Source organism: Xenopus tropicalis, chromosome 8 (assembly GCF_000004195.4).
Source record: "Xenopus tropicalis strain Nigerian chromosome 8, UCB_Xtro_10.0, whole genome shotgun sequence".
In the NCBI taxonomy this organism is placed as follows: domain Eukaryota; kingdom Metazoa; phylum Chordata; class Amphibia; order Anura; family Pipidae; genus Xenopus; species Xenopus tropicalis.
In genome coordinates, this window is record NC_030684.2 from 56,264,461 (window position 1) to 56,283,227 (window position 18,767).

Genomic DNA, 18,767 nt, shown 5'->3' on the forward strand with positions numbered 1-18,767 from the left:
CAAAGTTGCCTGCAGAAGGAAACTTTGTGCGATGAGAGGACAGAGGAGCAAACTGAAAAGGCTCATGTCTGTGCCCTGAAGGATTTTGTTGAGAGAAGGAAGTCTGACACAGAAGATCATGTATGGAGAGTATAAGAAAGTGAATGCAGAACGATTTAATACGTTTCATACAAACGATTTAAGCATTATACACTTTACACTTTATAAATAAAGCAACAATCGGGTTTAATATGAATTTATACTATGACGAGTTCATTCGACTTTCAAGGCTAGAAAAAAAAAGTTTTTTAGTAAATGTGCCTTTAAGTGTTTATGGCTGTATTTACATAGACCTTTCTGATAAAGCTTACTAGTTTTAACCTTTCCTTTTTCTTTAACCTCCAACTTTTCTGAGCTTTTCTGCCAGACTAGGGTATTTGTTTTGAAATCCAGTCATCTGACAAATAATTATATAATCTGTGAAATTTGATTTGCAGTCAGACTACTAGTGAAAAAGCTGTAGCTACACTTTATTGTGAGTTATTTTATTACCTCATTATTTTTATTTTGCAATTAATTTATTTTTAAAAAATGCTCTCTTAAATGTAGCATCTGTGTTTGGGTTTTTGCATTTGTTTTACATGTGGGCACCTCCATAATAGACCAGGCTGCCTGCACAGAAATCTGCATCACCATGCAAGAGTCTGGAAGCACCTGAACAATTCCAAAGCCAGATAATTTATTTGTTTTGCTAAAGGAAATACAGCTTAGTCTGCAAGTACGAATAAACATTAACAAAATATAAGGAGTGGTGGCACTTAACAAGAGGGTTAAAGTAGTCGCCAAAATATTTCCCATTCTTACATTAATGAAGTGACTGTAGTTGCCCAAATCTAATCCTTATGGTCTGCTCCCAAGATTTTTTCTCTGTTTGTTCTTCTCTGCCCCCAAATCTTCCCTGGGTGCCGTACACCATTCTACCTACTTCTTTTTATACAGTGCATGTGCAAGATTTTACTGTTCCTCTCTCCTTTACGCTGCAGGAACACAGGGAAGAGATAGGTAGAGGAAGGATTTATATCTGCTGGGAAAGAGCAACCCTCTTTCAGTGTATTCTCCACTTGGTGACTACAGCACCATGAAGGCCAGGGAAGCAAGCTGTGACATTAACCAAGCGGTAGAAAAGAAGGGACCTTTCAGAGGATGCTCCAAAATATAGCCAGACCAAAGAGGGGTATGAAATATGCATGTGATAAATACTTTCTGTATAGCTTTATATATTGGGAGGTTAGACATGCAGACCTGAAAGTGTAAGTTTCTATCTGCTGAAAGGCCGCTAGTGTCGGCCTATACATTTTCCAAAGCTGTGGGACTCTTCAGCTGTCTTCATGTGTCATGGAGGCAACCATATGTAATAAATATAAAACAAATACACACAGATGGTAAATTGAGAAATTAATTAAAATACAATAACCTGATATCAACACTGACACGATAAAAACAATATTTATACAAAAACAGCATATGCTAGATTCTCTTACATAGATTTATAGATTTAAAATGATGCAACTTCTTTACAATACACAAGTGTTTGGTGTACATGTTCCCATAGTATTAGTATTCCAATGGAAAAAAAACATTTTCATATTATCCTTTTTATACTAGGCAACAGTATCTTGTCCATTTTTTTCTTAAGCAACAACATGTGGCTTATGCTGCTAAAGGAATTATTGAGAGTGATGCTGCATCATTTGATTTATTACAGCTATTAATGCAGCAGAAATAATGGGATACACAAAGAACTGAACACCGGTGATAACACATCCTTTGTATATTGAATAGCATTATCTAGAAAATATTGGTGCATCTTTCATTTACCCCCAAAGTAAAATAACCAAAATAATATTAATACTGAATAACATTTTTTAATTAAAAACATTAATTATGGATTGACTCAACAAATAGCACATAATGTCTGAAAATAAAATTGTAAAAAAAGCTTAAAATATACTGAATAGGTTTAATGAAAACAAGGAAAAGGCTATCAGATTATTCTGGGTTTAATGAACAGGAAAACAAAATAGTAAAAATCTTTGTGAATAAATTTAGTGAATAGTAGGAGCTTAGTACAGCTATGGGACCTGTTACGCAGAATGCTCAGGACCTGGGGTTTTCCAGATAAAGTATCTTTCCGTACTTTGGATATCCATATCTTGCCTCCAATAAGGATTAATTATATTTTAGTTGGGATCAAGTAGAAGACACTGTTTTATTATTAAAGGGAAAAAGGAACATTTTTAAAAAATGTTAATTGTTTGATTAAAGTGGAGTCTATGGGAGATGGCCTTCTAGATAACAGGTGTCCGGATAACAGATCCCATACAACAAAGCAGCACAAACGGTGGTTTAGTGATGTTTTAGTAAAGAGGATCAGTTGTCAACTACTGTACCTAGAGAGGCAAGCCTTGAAATATAAGCTATTATGGTAAAATAAATACATATGCGCTTAACTGAGACTAGGGTTACAGGATTGTGAACTACCTGTATGCGAAAAAAAGTAATTTAGAAAATCCTAAAATAGAATGTAGAAGTTGCTTCAAGCAGTTGACAATAGTGATGAGTGAATCTGTCCCGTTTCACTTCCCCGGAAAATTTGCGAAACAGGAAAATGCGTGTTTGTTGCACAACGTTTTTGTTTCCTGCGTGTTTTTTTTTTGTTGCGAGCATTTTTTAATTTGCTGCGGCCATTTTGCCATGACCGCCCCCAATTTGACGCAACCACGACCAATTTCCGGAACTCTCAGGGAGCACACAGACCATCACAAAATAGTGGTTCAGGGTAAAAGATGTAAAAAGGAAATACCTACTGGAATATATGCCAGTATGGTAAGATTCTTTATATACATTATCTGTTTAGTATTCATTCTGAATGGTATAGTTTTCCTTTAAATTTGACAATTGCCAGTCATTGCATTGTGGGTGCATGTTTTTTTCCTGCATTTTTTGTAAATCACTTGTCCTTGTCCTGGGAATTTTCTCTCCCCCTAAACTGTGCCACAGACCATGGAAGGCGTGAATTGAGCTGAAGTAGTAGTAGTTCTAGATTTCTTTCATGTCTAGAGTCAAAGTTATTCTGATTTACAAATTATCTCTATGAAATTTTATGGCAGCACTCCTTGTCCTGCCATAAGGCAGCAAAAAATGAAATACCGTCCACTGACAGGAGTCATAAGAAGTCAACTGGGTGGGGCGGCTAACTACCTGTGCATTCCAGGCCCTTCGAAAGATTTACTTGCAGATTTACTTTGTACACCACTGCTCCATGGCTAAACTCACCAGTTTTGGGGTCCTCCATATAATTGCCTGGACATGTTCAATAATACAAGATTATTAATCTGCAAAATTAACTATGCTTATGTTTATTATGTTTCTATTGCTTTATTTTGTAGTATGTTTCTTTTGAAAAAGGGTTGCAGAATGGGACAAAGCTGCTCACCCCCTGACTGATAATATAAGCAAACACATAGCAATGGCTGGACATGACCCACAACTAGAACAGTCAGGCTGGTTGCTAGGTAAGTCTATATCATAATGAAATAAGTCCAGGAGAGCTCTGCTAGCCAGCACTGTTTGTCAGTAGCACTGTTCAATGAAGGCACAGGAGAGGTCATTTACATCTGCAATTACAGCGTCATTGCTGTTAGAAGGGAATAATGTGCCTGATGCAGCTCCGCTATACCTGATGCAATTGTGTCCAATTCCCCTAAATCAATGCAGCTTCACACAGCAATTTACCGCAAATTGTACTCAATTGCTTGGAAATCTCCCTGGCACCATTTTCAGTGTTTGGCATGTGAGTGACATCTGAACCTAATTGTTTAGTCACAAGTGTGCTGTGCCTATTGTTGTAGGGTGCAAAGGGGGGGTAGGTAGGAAGGACTGAGTGTCATTAAGCACAATAATACGGAAATGTAAAGAATGCATTGTGACCCAATGAATAAGGTTTAATGTGGAACCTGTGGGAACAAAACTGTTCTTGTGGTCAAAAATGACCCCTAAGGACATCTTGCACTTTAATTAAAGCCTTCCCTGGGCCATATAACTGATACAATGTTAATTATTCATTATGTTTTAGTTATTTCTATCACCAGAATGTGGATTTAATGTAAGGCTAGATTGACTGATAGATTGATCATTTTTCTTTTTATTTTCATATGGTATCAGTATCTTTGCATTAAAGTACATTAGTTTCATTTAAACCAAGCCAGACTTCAGAATACATTTTTCTTGTTTTATAACTCTTTTTAAACAATTTAGGCAATCAATTCAACTTTTTTTTAACAACAGTTCTCTCATATCTGCTTTGATAGATTGACATTCTTCTGGTGTGTTTTTTCATGCATTAAATAAAAGTAAGCACGAAGTGGCATAGGATTGACATGCCTTCCAGGAGGCTCTAAAACTATTCAAAATTGAATACAAATTCTGCAAGTTTTGTTAAGCATATTATCAATACAAAACATTTTGGCTCCCATAATCACCTACATTGTAAACCCAGTCATTTCTTTATCTATGTATACAGGTATGGGACCTGTTATCCAAAACGCCCAGGACCTGAGGTTTTCCAGATAATGAATCTTTCCTTAATTTGGATCTCCATACCTTCAGTCTACTGAAAAATCATTTCAAGATTAAATAAATCCAATAGGATTGTTTTGCCCTTAATAGTGATTATTTATATCTTCGTTAGGATGAAGTGCAAGGTACTGTTTTATTATTATAGAGAAAAAGGAAATCATTTTTACAAATGTGAATGATTTGAATAAAATGAGTAACAATAGAATCAGGTCAGTTTTAACCAGAATGTAGAAATCTTGATAGAAACCATGATTAAGGTAAAATAGGCAGCAATTATGCATGAAAGTGTATAATTTTTATAATTATTATTTATATAGAACTGCTGTCTGCCACAGTGATAAACAAAGTAAGAAAATACAAACACAAGACATAAGTATGTATAACATTAAAAAATGACATTGTATTCAAAGGTGAAGGAAAGTCACAGTTACTGGGGGTGCCAAAAGTTAGGGAGAAAGAAGGAAGAAGACTCAGGAAGAAGAGGATCACTCTGTCGTGCTTGCTTTCTTGCCTTTTCCTTTAAGCAGATACAAAATGTGTGGTCCTGTTAGCCTAGATATGGCTGTGGGTCCTAAATAATGGCAAGAAAGTAGATAGGATGGAGAAGATGGGGAAGATTCAAGTAGTTGAGTGCTTTAAGTTGCATACTTGGATGAAGAGGTTTGTTTTAAACAAATGTTTGAATGCTTGGAGGCTCTGTGTATGTCTAATAGGACAGGGATTTGAATTCTATAGAGTAGGTAAAACAACCGATGCATGCGAAGAAGTAACAACTAAGGAAGAGAAGTATGTTATGTGCATGAGGAAGGTTGTGTCTAGGGTTGTACTTTGCATTTTAAGAGGTGACATATGGTGGTGAAAGCTAGCTGAGTGCTTTGTAAGTGAACACCTGGATTTCAAAGTAAATTCAGTGAATGATAGGTAGCCAGTGCAGTATGGGGCATCAGAGGGCAGGTGTATGGCCACAGTGTGGCAGCTTAGAAAGCAGGAACCCACATAACTGTGTGTCACAATAGTCTATGTGGGATATGATGAGAGATTGTATAAGTATTTTGGTTGTCTCAGGTGTGAGAAAAAGTCACAGACAAGAAATGTTCTTAAAAAGCAAGATTTTGTGAGCAATGAATGTGGGCAGTAAATAAAAGGGCACTAGTAAAGTGGCAAACCTGTGCACCTAGGGATAAATATAGTAATTATCAACATTGCATTTCATGGGTAGCTAAAAGGTGCATTTAGCATCTGCTCTACATTTGTAAAACAGGCCAAATACCTTAATATGATGTTTTATATCATGATATAGGCTCTGATCAAATTAACAAAAGTGTGTGTGTCTCTGATTCATTCTGCCTGTGCTGTATAGTAAGTGCCATCATTATATAGTAAATAAAAATGCAATTACAGAAAATACCTTTCCTCTCCCACATCGTAATATATTATTTTCTATACAGTGATTACTTTACTCATCCTGCTATATAAATATGAATGATGATTATAATTATCATTGGGGTAAAATCTTGTTTATTTAAACCTGTTTATTTAATTTATTATTTATAACATTTTACATTCAGCAAGGACTTCAGTGCAAAGAAAGGAATAGCAGTTCATTCTATTGCTGCACACAATTGGTTTCATTTAGAAGGAAGCAAATATAAATCTCATATAACTTCAGCTCTATCTAGTGGTGAAAACTGGAAATTAACAAACGCAACCATTTTGTAAGTTTGAATTGAAAACATTAAAAATAGAACCAAAATAATCTTCAGGAAATCATTGTTATGGAAACCTAAGGTATGTTAAAGGCCACTTGATAAGGAAATATTTTGAATTGAAATAAATCCTTGGCAGCAATTATGAAAACATAGGTGTTATATAAATAAATGATACAACAATAAGACTAGTAGTACACTAACCAACAGCTCAAAGCTCATTCTCTCTATTCTACTTCCAGCTCTCTTTGTATAGATGGAACCATGCAGCGATATGGAACACTGTTTCAGTACTATACATAAATGATACACTATACTGTAGATTAAAATAGAGTGTGACCAGCATGAGGCCAATTTTCTATGCAGAAAATGCAGCAGTCGTAAGAATTTAGGGATTGTAATAATTTATTTTAGATTCCATAATTAGTTCTTCAATAAGCACTAAAGAAGGCTTAGTACTGGAAGTCTGGTGTCAGTTTATTTTGTTTAAATGCATGTAAAAATATTTTAGCTTGCATTTTTATTGAATGAGATTAATAAAACAGATACAACTCCAGGTTATCACATTAAAGTTAATACTGACACTAGAAAACTATTCTCATATCTCTATACAAATATTAATGTATTTTTAAAGTTACCTATAGGTCATTTTGATCAATTTGCCCTGATAGGGCTGTTTTTGTAACTTAATTGTTACTTGAATGTTACTTGAATTTCCTAAACCTGTTTTGCCAACCTGTCTATTCTCAACCTGTCAGTTATAGCTTCTAATGCTAAAAGACTACAGCTTGCCAACTATTGCAGCCCCATCATAGAGAAGCATGGGGGATCAGATAGGTAACATGTAGTGATGAGCGAATCTGTCCTGTTTCGGTTCGCTGAAAAATTTGTGAAATATGAAAAATTCTGTGCATCAAAAAAAATTGTGTGGGTCAAAAAATAACATGCACGACAATCTTTTACATGCATCATTTTTTTGACGCACGTGTAAATACTTTTGGTGCGCGTCATGTTTTTTGACACGTGCAGCTTTTCTTGTTGTTGCGCTGCAATTTTTTTTTGTGCAGACTTTTTGTGCCCATTTCACAACAAAAAATCCGCCAATGCCAAAATGCGAAAATTCTCTGCGAATCCATGCCTGCCGATAAAACACTACATTTTTTAAACTGATATGCATCACATATATGAAACAATATTGAGTGAACAATTAATATAGGAATATAGGAATACATAATAAAGAATATGCAACTTCAACTTTGACAAATACTATAACCATATAAGTTTGCAGGTTGAAGATGGGATTTAATGTGGATAAATATAGTCATGCACCGGGGATGTGAAAATATGCAAGCCACTTATACACTTAATGGGACTGCACTAGGCAAATCCATAATGAAGAAGGACCTTGGAGTCCTTGTAGATAATAAACTTGGCTGTAGCAAGCAATGCCAGGCAGCAGCTGCAAGGGCAAACAAGGTTTTGAGCTGTATTAAAAGGGGTATAGATTCATGGGAGGAGGTTGTTATTCTTCCCCTTTACAGAGCACTGGTAAGGCCCCATCTAGAATATGCTGTTCAGTTTTGGTCTCCAGTGCTCAAACGGGACATTATTGAGTTAGAGAGGGTCCAGAGAAGGGCAACTAAGCTGGTAAAGGGTATGGAAAGTCTCAGTTATGAAGAAAGACTGGCCAAGTTGGGTTTGTTTACACTGTAGAAGAGGTGCTTAAGAGGTGACATGATAACTATGTATAAGTATATAAGGGGATCATATAATAACCTCTCTAATGCTTTATTTACGAGTAGGTCCTTCCAACTGACTCCGTTCAGAAGAAAGAAGGTTCCGTTTAAATATTCGGAAAGGATTTTTTACTGTGAGAGCTGTGAAGTTGTGGAATTCCCTCCCTGAATCAGTCGTACTGGCTGATACATTATATAGCTTTAAAAAGGGTCTGGATGGCTTTTTAGCAAGTGAGGGAATACAGGGTTATGGGAGATAGCTCTTAGTACAAGTGAGGGAATACAGGGTTATGGGAGATAGCTCTCAGTACAAGTGAGGGAATACAGGGGTAGGGGAAATAGCTCTCGGTACAAATGAGGGAATACAGGGTTATGGGAGATAGCTCTCAGTACAAGTGAGGGAATACAGGGGTAGGGGAGATAGCTCTCAGTACAAGTGAGGGAATACAGGGTTATGGGAGATAGCTCTCAGTACAAGTGAGGGAATACAGGGTTATGGGAGATAGCTCTCAGTACAAGTGAGGGAATACAGGGTTATGGGAGATAGCTCTCAGTACAAGTGAGGGAATACAGGGTTATGGGAGATAGCTCTCAGTACAAGTGAGGGAATACAGGGTTATGGGAGATAGCTCTTAGTACAAGTTGATCCAGGGACTGGTCCGATTGCCATCTTGGAGTCAGAAAGGAATTTTTTTTACCTCTGCAGCAAATTAGAGAGGCTTCAGATGGGTTTTTTTGCCTTCCTCTGAATCAACTAGAAGTTAGGCAGGTTATATATAGGCTTATATATATGTTATATATAGTCTTGTTTCAACCTAACTTTCCATGTACTATGGATTTATCCTATTATCCTATACTGTTCTTTCCCTCACTAATTCCCACAACATACTGGGAAAGTTACCATTTGATATACAAACTTTCAGAATTTAAGATCTAGCTATTTGTTTTCCCTGCTACTTACTGGGAAGCAAGGAAGTGATATTGTTCACTACTGCTCCTTAGGGCAGAATGGAGTTGGACTGCTCTAAACAGTCAAACAGTCAAACACAGGCAAACACAAGGGGCTGTGCAATCCAGTGATGATGACATGGAGTTGGGTGTCGGCTAGCAAGTTAAACATGCTGCACTACCGAAATGTAACACAAGTTGGCTCTTTGCTGAGTCAAGTAAAACAAAGAAGATAATGTAAGACTGTGGACTATTGATAAGTATATATGAAACTATATATGCCCAGGACGCAGGACATTGTGCCCTAATAATAGGTCTTCTAGTTCTAGCCTCCACACTATAAGTTGTTACAAATCTTAATGCCATATGTTTGGTGACTCTCACTCATATTTCTTTCGTTCATTAAGTGCTAAATGCATCATACATTCTCTTTTTCTTCTTATCTATATCTATAACTTTTTTCTGCAAACTACATTGAATTGTCACACTTTATCTGTAAAATTATAAGGTAATAATGTATCCCAAAGCATCATAGGACTCTACAGGTAAAGGCATTCCACGAGCAGTAAACACATCTAAACCCAACAATTGCTTGTCCTCCCTAAGAATTGCTATGAACTCCAGAAATACAGTAGGTAATTGTATGTATTTATAGCAGCATGTGGTGTTATACCATTCATTGGAACAAACCAACATGGTTGAGATATAATGGGGTTTATCTATTATTGTTCAGTCAGTGTACTTAACAACAACTGCTACAAATATTTTTTCTTAAAAATTGCAATGAATCACCTGTTAAAACTTACATAAGACCCCGAAACAAGCTTTATTAGGAAACCGAATTCAAAATGCAAATAATTATACAAGGTTACGCATTAAACACATTTTCATAGTGGCTAAACTAACTACTGCAAAATCATGGAAATCTCCACTGTAACCTGTACCATAATGTAAACACAAAGTGAACTGGATTCTAATTAGGCTCACTAGGATAGCGCATTACAGACAAACCCAATTGCAAATCATTTGCAAACCCTGGATTCAGTATACCACCTAACTTTGTAATAGCAGTGTCATCAGACTTGGCGGTCAGCCTGGATCGCAAGGCTCAGGAAAGAGGGGAAATGGGAGACCAAGCTGGCCTTGGATATGCCCAACCATTTATTTATTATGTACTTGTTGGCTTCCGTCATTATGATGAGTAATGCTCATAAGAAACTCACACATGGATGGCTATAATAGTTTAAGACCACCTGAGACTGAGACCCTGGAGGCAGGCAGGGAGCTAAAGGAGCCACTCGTATTTAAAGCTACTTATTTACACCTTACTGTTGTTGGTCACCTTATGCACTTTTGTTGTTAATAATCTAAAAAAGTTAAGATGGCAGTCTGGAACCTTAAGGGTGCAGGAGCATAATCCTCTATCCTTCTTTCCATTTTCTTTTGTACCCTGACTTTCCCTCAATCCCCCTCACTCCTTTGAAAAGAAAGACACAAAGCAAAATCAGTGTTTATAAGTAATTATCCATTTATCAACTTAATAATGTGGCCTAAGGGTAATTATATTTACTTTTCTGTCTGTACTTGGAGATTTATAATGAAGATATGTTAAAAACTGCAGTGTATTCAGTGCCATTTCTGGTGCTGCTGCTACAAGAGACAGCAACCCCTTTGCCGCCCCCTCCACCCTCTCGTATGTAGCAATAGAATACTCACACAGATAAACAGTGGGCTCATCTTAAATTGTTATCTTTAGGACCTGTCATTATAAGTAACAATGCAGAGTACACAACATTTATTCAAACACCACATTTTACAAGCTGAAAGTGTTTGCTTAATTTACCAGTTCCTGGCATAAGTCATGCTTTATCTTTGTTATTAAAAAAGAGTTGTTCACTTTAGTATTATCTAGAATAAAATCCCTGACTCATCTACTTTCTTCTGCATCTCACTTTATCAGCTCCAACCCCTCTATTAAAGCTTCATAAAGTCACTAATTAAATCCCCAGGCAATTCAAATAAAACCTAAACCAATGACTTTAGCCTTTTCATGTTTAGTAACCCTTGTTTTATCTTTTCCTGTGAAAACGGATCCATTGCTTCACAGAGCAACTTTTACCAGTCATGCATCTGAAATATTATAACAATTATGGTTTTATTACATTCATCGATTCATTCAAAATGTTTTGGCAATCTCCGAAAGCAATGAAATGCATGCACTTTTGCTGACTGGCTACTAAAGATTTGCTCATGTTGCCAAATCTGTCAGCAGCAACAAGCATATATCTGTTTTCTCCTGTACTGGAATTGATATCCCTTGCATTTATCATTTTTATCAGCCAGTGCATTCGTTTTTACTTTCTACATATTTAAGAAACAACATATTGGTTTAAGTCTCCCTGTGTCCCCTTTGCTTGGAGGACAAGCTTTTGTTCTGATGAAAACATTGATATACCTGTCATTATGCCAAAGGGACCATTGACAAATGCAAGTGCAGTGTAAACAATATGTACAGATGTCTTGCAGTTTCCACTGCACAGGTATGGGACCTGTTATCCAGAATGCTCGAGACCTGGGGTTTTCTGGATAAGGGATCTTTCCGTAATTTGGATCTCCATAACTTAAGTCTGCTAAAATTCATTTAAATATTAAATAAACCCAACATTCTTGTTTTGCCTCTAATAAGGATTAATTATATCTTAGCTGGAATCAAGTACAAGTTACTGTTTTACAATTAAAGAAAAAGTAAATTATTTTTAAAAATTATAATTATTTGCTTATAATGGAGTCTACGGGAGATGGCCTTTCCGTAATTTGTAACTTTCTGGATAACGGGTTTCCGGATAAGGGATCCCATACCTGTATTTGTTTTAAAATGGTGACAATTCCAGTGCATGGCATCGCAAGAGTGGTTTACCTTCAAATTAACTTTTAGTATGTTATACTGTAGAATAGCCTATTTTATCAACTTTTCAATTGGTCTTCATGTTTTATTTTTTGTAGTTTATGATTTATTTGCTTTCCACTTTTGACCTTTTCCAACTATCAAATGGGGGTCACTGACCCGAGAAACAAAAAAAAACCTATATCTCTGTGAGGCTACAATTTTATTGCTATTGTTGCTTTTTATTACTTATCTTTCTATTTAGGCCTTCCTCTATTCATATTCCTGTCTATCTTTCAAACCACTGCCTGGTTGCTAAATTAAATTGGACCCTAGTAACCAGATAGCTGCTAAAATTTCAAACTGGAGAGCTGCTGCAAAAAAGCTAAATGATTCAAAAACCGCAAGCAATAAAAATAAATAACCTCTTCTATATCATATTAAAAGTTAATGTAAAGGTGAACAACCCCTTTAACAACAGCATTGGTGCTGCTAAATGCTGTAAGGAACACATGACTAAAAGTTCCTTTGTGAACAGCATCAGAGTATGCTCAATTCTGCAATCTTTTGTGCAAGAGTGCTTACTTATGCAAATTAGGCTTGTAATGTGGAGCCAAATAACTTTTAGTAACTGGCGAAATAAATCGTTAGGGTGTGCTCCACCATCACAATACCATTTAAGTGTGTAGCTGGAGGTCCACACAGTCTTGCATATGAACACAGGATCACTTTATTCACAGTTAATGATGAGCAAATCTGTCCCATTTTAGCGAAACACCAAAAAATTCCCGAAAAGCGGAAAATGTTTTAGATGCTCGCAACAATTTTTTTTGATGCATGCAATTTTTTTTGTTGCGTGGCAAATTCGTGCGCCTGTTTCACAAAACAATCCACTAGTGGCATACTGCGGAAAATGACGCAAATCCATGCCTGGCAGAAAACTTTTGCTCATCACTGTTCACAGTCACCAGTACAGCTTTTCCACTAATTACTGAACACAAATCTTCAAGCAAACATCAACAGGGTTCCCATGCCACTGGGTCTGCCTTATGCCTACCCTCCTCTCAGGGGCGGGCCAAGCCGACCGGGCGCCCTAGGCAACCGGGTCGGCCACCTCGCCCCTGCACCTTCCGCCACCCCTCGCGTTTCAGCGCGCATGCGCAGTTCCGGGGGAGGGGGGGCGGTGGCTACGTGATAGTTCATTGCCCCCACCGCGTATTGACAAGCGGCGGGGGCAATGAAAAAGGAACTAGGGGTAGGCAGAAGAGGTTCCTGCCTGGCGCCCCCCAGTGTTTGCGCCCTAGGCAGCTGCCTCTTCTGCCTACCCCTAGTTCCGGCCCTGCCTCCTCTTCCTCCTTTTCTCCTTTTTAGACCAAGGGTTCTGTACTGTACAGACTTCAGACACAGTGGTCAGCCTTGTGGTTACGGTCCTAAGGTCTATCTATAGTGATGAGCAAATTTTTTCACCAGGCATGGATTCACAGTGAACTTTCATATTTTGCAATTGGGAAATTGTTTCACGAAACTTACACGAAAATGTTGTGCGGTCACATCAAAATAGGCACGGTCACGTAAAAAAAGATGCACATGAAAAAAATGCGAGTGACAAAAAAGTTGCAGGACAAATGCATTTTGCAGATTTTTCTCCGTTTTGCAGATTTTTCTCCGTTTTGCAAATTTTCCTGTCGTTTTGCAAATTTTTCCTACCCCTTTAATGGCTATATGAATGGTACAGCAAAGCTGAAAATGGTGCCATATTTAAATTTAGCTAAAATAAAAGGTTTTCTTAATTAAAAATAGCAAAACATTTTATACATCTTATAGTACATAATTAGGATGCATTAAAGGAGAAGGAAAGGCTAAGTCACTTGGGGGTGCCAAAATGTTAGATCGCTTACCTTTTACTCCGGGCTGGGGAGAACAGCACCAGCCCGGGGTAGCAGCGAGCGCTTCCTACTTCCTATTCGCTTGTGCGCGCATGCGCAGTAGAGTGAAAAGCCGAACTTAAACAAGAAAGTCGGCTTCTCACTCTACTGCGCATGTGCCGGCCCTCGGATTTCGCTGGCAGAAGAAAAAGGAAGGAGGAAGCGCTTCCTACAGGTACCCTGGGCTGGTGCTGTTTTCTCCTAACAGGGGCACCAGCCCAGGGTACAAGGAAAGCGATCTAAGTCACTTGGGGGTGCCTAACATTTTGGCACCCCCAAGTGACTTAGCCTTTCCTTCCCCTTAAAAGAGGATATACTGTAGTGTAAGTTGTTGAACTATGATAAAAGTTAATGGGTTAATAATGGGTTTAATGGGCTTAGTACCCAAAATGAGACAACATTTCTAATGTGTTTTAAAACAGAATGCAAAACAATTGAGAAAACTGTCTGGATTTACTGAAAAAGTTTTTATGGTATAAAAGGATTTAGTCCTGAAAAGTTGGTTTTGCAATTTTTTTTATACGGAGTCCCAGAGAATAATTAGCTTGGTTGAAGCCGTAGCCCCCTGACACCAAACAAATCATCGACTGAAGGTCAGAGAACCTCAGGGAACAAACCCTTTACAAAAACAATCAGTGTACATGGAAAGAAATAATACCTTTTTGTTTGTTCTATTCTGTCTCTGAGCAGCAGCCTTTAGCCTTGATGCCAAGAAGTATCAGAAAGTGCGATGCAGTAACCTGTAAGTGGATTCTGTTCATACTGTCATTATTATTGAGACATTGATATTCTGATGAACTAAACCAATATCTGTGAAAAAAATCTAAAACGGATTACAAAATTAAATATGTTGTAAATACACTTTGTAAAATGGTTATTTCCATTTTATGGTTAAGGTTATTCTGTGGTTATGTTTTTCCTATCTCTGGATCACAATAATCTATTAACCCAAGTCTCTCTAAAGAGCCCTGCAGTGACCTAAGGAATATTATAAGTAGAAAACTGTCTACACACAATAAAACCTCCTTTGGAGAGGAAATGCCACTTACAAAAAGATTGATAACTTGATAATTTTTCACTGTTTCGCAAATTTTTCAGGGAAAGCGAAATGGGACAGATTCGCTCATCACTACCTGCAGCCAATGCCACTTCTTCTGTGTGTTAAATTACATTGTATAGGTATGGGTCTTTTTGTCATTTGGATCTCCATACCTTAAGTCTACTTAAAAATATTTTAAACATTAAATAAACCCAATAGGATTGGTTTGACTCCAATGAGGATTAATTATATCTTAGTATAAATAAAGTACAGGTATCGGACCCCTTATCCGGAAACCCATTACTTGGAAAGGTCCGAATTACAGAAAGGCTGTCTCCCATAGACTTCATTTTAATCAAATAATTCACATTTTTAAAAATGATTTCCATTTTCTTTGTAATAATACAACAGTACCTTGTACTTGATCCCAACTAAGATATAATTAATCCTTCTTGGAGGCAAAACAATCCTATTGGGTTTAATTAATGTTTAAATAATGTTTTTAGAAGACTTTAGGTAGGAGATCCAAATTACAGAAAGACCCCTTTTTCGGAAAACCCCAGGTCCCGAGCATTCTGGATAATGGATCCCATACCTGTACAAGGCACTGTTTTATTATTACAGAGAAAAAGGGAATCAATTTTAAAAATTGTTATGATTTTATTAGAATGGAGTTTATGGGAACTGGTCTTCCCTTAATTTAGAGATTTCTGGATAACAGATCCCATACCTGTAGAGAGGCAGTCTGGATAAGAAGGCAGAGGATAGAATGTGAGTTTTGTAATGAATAAATGTGATTGCAGCTTTAAGATATTTGTCTCTTCTTTGCATAAAGCACATACTGAAGGGAGCAGCAGACATTAATGAAACCATACTTTATTTAAAGAAAATATATACCATCTGTCACATTTAGTTTGAGAAAATGTAATTAGTGTTTCATTTTTGCCTTGTATTTAACCTCTAGCCCTGATTAAAAAAAACAAAAATACAAAAAACAACAACTTTACTTTTATGCTTTTTTAGAGATTCTAAAAACTGGTAGACTAGTGAAATAAGAGAAAAATAACAGCTAGTGGTTTCAGAGAACTATTAGATTGTTGTTTGATTCTCTTTTCATACTAACAGTTTGTGTATGACAACTTCACGGCCAGCGATGGTTGGATCTCTTTTGATTCGTTTGTCAAAACATTTGTTAAAAACGTATGTCAGAACTTTTACATACACAGTTCAACTGATAGCAAGCTTGTGATGTGCTGACATAACTTGAATATGACTCAATGCCAGGTCCCCACAATCAGTACCTAAATACTCACCCTGATGTTGCCTTTGGTGGAAGGGCTGCAGCTCAATTTATTCAGCTGTTCAATACATTAACATGATATTAATTATCCTTCCCAAAAACAAACCTACACGTATATCATTTGCAAAACCATGAACTACTGAAGGCTGCCTATAACTGTTAACATAGCTTACAATTGCCCGCTTTAAGCAAAACCCAGTCACAAGTCTTAGATAAAACCTCTAACACTTAACTTCCATGCCTACTGTGGCTCCTTGCCTGCCTAGCCAAAGGCCTATCAATCACCAAATCCACCTTAAAATTACCACCCAGGGCCTAGTAGTGCAGCCGTGCTACAGCAGAAGCTGTGACTTGTCACAAACCAAACTAGGATGGGCAGGAGGGACACTGCCTGTTCCTTTGCTGTACTGGAATGTAAGAGAACCCTGCTCTTCCCTTGTACCTTCTTGAAAGCCTAATCTCTTCCCCTTTCTATTCCTCCCCTGGGAAAGCACATGCAAACAGCAAGCCAAACAGGATAAAGAAAGGCTAATAAAGAGTTAATCTCAAGCTGCAGGCATGGCGGGTCATGACAACTCGGGGAGATTAGTCGCCCGCGAAAAGGGAGTTTTGTCGCGGGCGACTAATCTCCCCGTGTGCCAGAGCCCTTAAGTATCCCCAAATTTCACCTGTTCAGATGATCAGAAGCCAAACATGAAGAAAAAATGCTGAGCTGTGTAAAGAAAGTTCCCATAATGCCTCTCTCCTGCACTGAGACCAAGACCAAGTTTGTAAAGTCAGCTTCCTGCTGATTGGCTCAGATCCACATTCCTAAGGGGGGGGAGTGATTTCTTAGCATTCTTGAGGGAGGGGGCAGTAGGAGAGAGCAGAGAGCTGCGTGTCTCTGGCACATGAATTACAGACACAAGAAATCTTTTGACAGAGAAGTCAGTGCAGCCTTTCTGTGAGTGCTTATGGCTGTATTTACATATACTTTTCTGATAAAGCTTACTTTTACCTTTCTTTCTCCTTTAAGGGGCCAACCCCCGAAATTTTGTAACTGTTTGGCTTGACACAATAACACACAGGGGTCATCCCTCTAAGACATGTGCTGGAGTTTTTTTGTATCCGTATACTAAGTACACCACATAAAAAAAATATTGTGGAGGGCAGAAAGCTGCAAACTCAAAAAGGACTCTGTAAACCCAGGAAATCTATCAGAGCTTCCATCTGTCAACCCCCTAACTGCCAATTAGAAAGGGACAAGTACATTCAAACATGCACAGCTTCCTGCCATTAGCCAAACACACTCACTCCTGTACGAGACATGTACAGCTTCTGCAGTTTTAGTTTTCAGTTTGAAAGTTGAACATTTACTTTTACTTGGATTAGCACAAATTGTTGGATTTAGACATGTAAAAAAAAATACCATTGCTATTTTCTGACAAAGAACAGTATGTTCAGACAGAATGCGTCAAAGTCCTTTAACAATAGCATTTATCTATAACTATTACTCTCTCAAGAACAGATTTTAATTTGTCACAAAGATAACTATTTTCAGTTTATGAATCTGTTTCTATTGTTGGATTGAAAATTAAGGAAAGACAGTGCTATCTTCATGGTGAATAGTTTCAGGAAACATCCTGATAAAAAGCATAATGCTAGAAGACAAGAATTTGGAAATGCAAGTTAATTCCAGATTTAGTTTAAAATAGCTTCATTAATTCAAATCAGTATAATATGATTGTTGTACTGGTAACATCCTTTTCTGTTCTTCTCCAATTAAGTGTATGGTCTATCACTAAAACTCAATATACTAAAATACCCCCCTAGAATTAGAATTAAAAGTACATACCTTACATAAAATTGCCCCATTGGATCTTACAGTCTAACTTGTCTCAGTCTAAGTGCCAGAGGAAACCCCCACAAGCTTAGGGAGAACATACAAACTGTGTGAATACCACTCTGACAATCTGTGGAGATATCACTCTGGCCTTAAACCGTGTTGGAGTGTAGTGACCTGTTGTTTAGCAACAATGTTTAGACCCCTTTTAAAGATGATGTATACATTCCCTAAAACGTATAAAACTTAACTCTCTCTAAGGCCTCTCTAAGAGCCCAGCTAAAGAGTAACAGAGATGCTGGTAATAAAGTTCGTAGGCATTCAACTGTTAACCTGTAAGCAGAAAATTTGGAAAAGGTTCAGGCAAAAAATTGTAGTGAAATGGTAGAGGTCAGGACCAAAATCAGTGGTAGTCAAGGGGAAATCTGAAAGGAAGTCACAAACAGGCCAATAGTTAATACAAGGAATCATAATCACAATGGAGTGCTCAGTGTTGATCTGTGAGACAATCACCTCCCACTAAATGGAGGGCCTAAGTATCTATTTACATGTTGTGTGCATGCTCCAGAATGTGTGTGAGTGTGCTGAAGCGCACATGTAGATGTGAATGTATCACGGGCCAGAATGTGGAGAAGAGCACAAATTGATGTGCAGATGCACAGCCTCAGGACATGCCCTAAAGTTGGCTTATTAGAATTTTTGTGAAAATTACTTGTTAACCAGGGAGCATGAACATTAAAGGCAGGTTCCCAAGAGTTCCCTTCAGGAGGACAGCCCTTCCTCTGGACCA